The sequence below is a fragment of the Polistes canadensis genome, unplaced genomic scaffold (genome assembly GCF_001313835.1).
Source record: "Polistes canadensis isolate GaletaPanama2010 unplaced genomic scaffold, ASM131383v1 scaffold_570, whole genome shotgun sequence".
Classification (NCBI taxonomy): Eukaryota; Metazoa; Arthropoda; class Insecta; order Hymenoptera; family Vespidae; genus Polistes; species Polistes canadensis.
Window position 1 is genome coordinate 32,664 of NW_014570117.1, and position 3,175 is coordinate 35,838.

Consider the following 3,175-nt stretch of genomic DNA (forward strand, 5'->3'; position numbering starts at 1 on the left):
ACGCATCCCGAAAGAAACACCGACGTTCCCACCCTGATGAATCCCTAAAGCTACCCCGACGTTTCAACCTTCACGCAAATCCAAAGCAACTACGACGTTCCAACACTAACGCATCCCTAAAGAAACTTCGACGTTTCAACCCTGACGAATCCCTAAAGCAACTTTGAAGTTCTAACCCTAAAGCAMCCCCGACGTTCCCACCCTGACGCATCATGAAAGCAACCCCGACGTTCAGACCCAGAAGCATTCCTAGAGCAACCCTGAAGTTCCAACCCTGACGCATCCCTAAAGCAATCCCGACGTTCAAACTAAGACGCATCCCCAAAGCAACTCCGACGTTCCAACACTAACGCATCCATAAAGCAACTCCGATGTTCCAACCCTGACGCATTCCTAAAGAAACTTTGATGTTTCCACCCTTTAGCAACCACCACGTTCCCAACTTGACGTATAATTAAAGCAACCACGACGTTCAAACCCAGACGCATCCCTAAAGCAACCCCGACGTTCCAACCCTAACGCATCCCAATAGCAACCCCGACGTTCAAACCCTGACGCATCCCTAAAGCAGCACCGAAGTTCCCACCCTGATGCATCCTTAAAGCAATCCCGACGTTTTAACACTGACGCATCCCTAAAGCAACCTCGATGTTCCAATCCTGATGCATCCCTAAAGCAAACATGACGTTCCAATCCTGACGCATCGCGAAAGAAACCTCGACATTCTAAACCTGACGCATCCTTAAAGCAACGACGACGTCCCAAACCTGACTCACCTTTAAAAAAACTTAAAGTTCTAACCCTAACGCATCCCCAAAGCAACACTAACGTTCCAACCCTGACGCATGCCCTAAAAGCAATCCCGACGTTCTAACCCTGACGCATCCTTAAAGCACTTACGACGTTCTAACCCTGACGCATCTCAAAAGCAACGTCGTCGTTCTAACCCTGACGCATTCTCAAAGTAATCCAGACGTTCCAACCCTGACGCATCCCAAAAGCAACCCTGACTTTCTAACTCTGACGACTCTCCAAAGCAACCCCGACGTTCCAATCCTGACAAATCCCGGAAGAAACACCGACATTCCAAACCTGACGAATCATTAAAGCAACCCCGACGTTCCGACCCTGACGCATTCCTAAAGCACTTTCGACGTTCCAACCCTGACGCATCTCTAAAGCAACTCTGACGTTCCCACCCTAACTCCTCCTCAAAGCCACACCGACGTTCCCACCCTGACGAATCCCCAAAGCAATCCCGAAATTCGAACCCTAACGCATCTCTAAACCAACCCTGACTTTCCAACCCTGACGCATCCTAAAAGCAACCCTGACGTTCCAAACCTGACGCATCCTTAAAGCAACATAGACGTTTAAACCCTGACGCATCCCCAAAGCAACCCACACCTTCCAACCCTGACGCATCCCCGAAGCCACTTTGACGTTCCAACCCTGACGCATCCCTAAAGCAATCCCGACGTTCAAACCAAGACGCCTCTCCAAAGCAACTCCGACATTCCAACACTAATGCATCCCTAAAGCAACCCTGACGTTCCAACCCTGACGCATTCCTAAAGCAACTTTGAAGTTCCCACCCTAAAGCAACCCCCACGTTCTCAACCTGACGCATCTTCAAAACAACCCTGACGTTTAAACCCAGACGCATCCCTAAAGCAACCCCGACTTTCGAACCCTAACGCATCCCTAAAGGCACCTTGACGTTCAATCCCTGACGTATATCCAAAGCAACCCTGACGTTATACCCCTGACGCATACTTAAAGCAACCACGACCCTTCTATTCTGACACTTCCCTAATGCAATCAAACGTTCAAACCAAGACGCATCCCAAAAGCCACTCCAACGTTTCCACACAAACGCATTCCTAGTCCAACTTCAACGTTCCAACCCTGAGTCATCCCTAAAGCAACTTTGAAGTTCCAACCCTAAAGCAACCTTGACATTCCAACCCTGACGCATCATCAAAGCAACCCCGACGTTCAAACCCAGACGCATTCCCTAAGCAACACCGACGTTCAAACCCTAACGCTTCTCTAAAGCAACATCGACGTTAAAACCCTGACGCATCCCTAAAGCAACCCCGACGTTACAACACTGACGAATCCCCAAAGCCACCTCGACGTTCCCACCATGACGCATTCCTGAAGCGATCCCGACGTTTAAACCAGGACGCATCACCCAGAGCAACTCCGACGATCCCACACTAACGCATCCCCAAAGCATTTTCGACGTTCCCACCCTGACGCATCTCTAAAGCAATTTTAAAGTTTCAACCCTAAAGTCACCCCTACGTTTGAACCCTGACGCCTCCCTAAAGCAACATCGACGTTCAAACCCTGAACTATCCCTTAAGCAACCCCGACGTTCCAACCCAGACGCATCACTAAAGCAACCCCAACGTTTAAACCCAGACGCATTCCTAAAGCAACCCTGACGTTCTAACCCTAACGCATCCCTAAAAAAACATCGACGTTTAAACCCTGACGCATTTCCAAAGCAACCCCGACGTTCCAACGCTGACGAATCTTAAATGGCAGCCCGACGTTCTTATCCTGACGCATCTTCCAAGCAATCGCGACGTTCAAACCCTGACGCATCCCTAAAGCGAACCCTGACGTTCCTACCCTGACGCATCATTAAAACAACACCGACGCTTCAACCCTGATGCATTTCTTAATAATTTTCGACGTTCCAACCCTGACAAATCACTAAACCAACCTTAAAAATCCAACCCTAAAGCAACCTCGATGTTTCAAACGTAAGGCATCCCAAAAGCAACCCCAACGTTCCTACCCTGACGCATCCCTAAAGCAACCCTGCCGTTCTAACTTTGACGCATCCCTAAAGAAACCCGGTCGTTCCAACCCTTACGCATCTCCAAAGCAACCCCAACGTTCCAATCCTGACGCATCCCGAAAGAAACACCGACGTTCCCACCCTGATGAATCCCCAAAGCAACGCCGACGTTTCAAACCTCACGCATATCTAAAGCAACTAAGACGTTCAAAACTTAACGCATCCCTAAAGCAACTTCGACGTTCGAACCCTGACGCATCCCTAAAGAAACTTTGAAGTTTCAACCCTAAAGCAACCAAGACGTTCCAACCCTGACGCATCCCTAAAGCAACCCCGACGTTCAAACCTAGAAGCATTCCT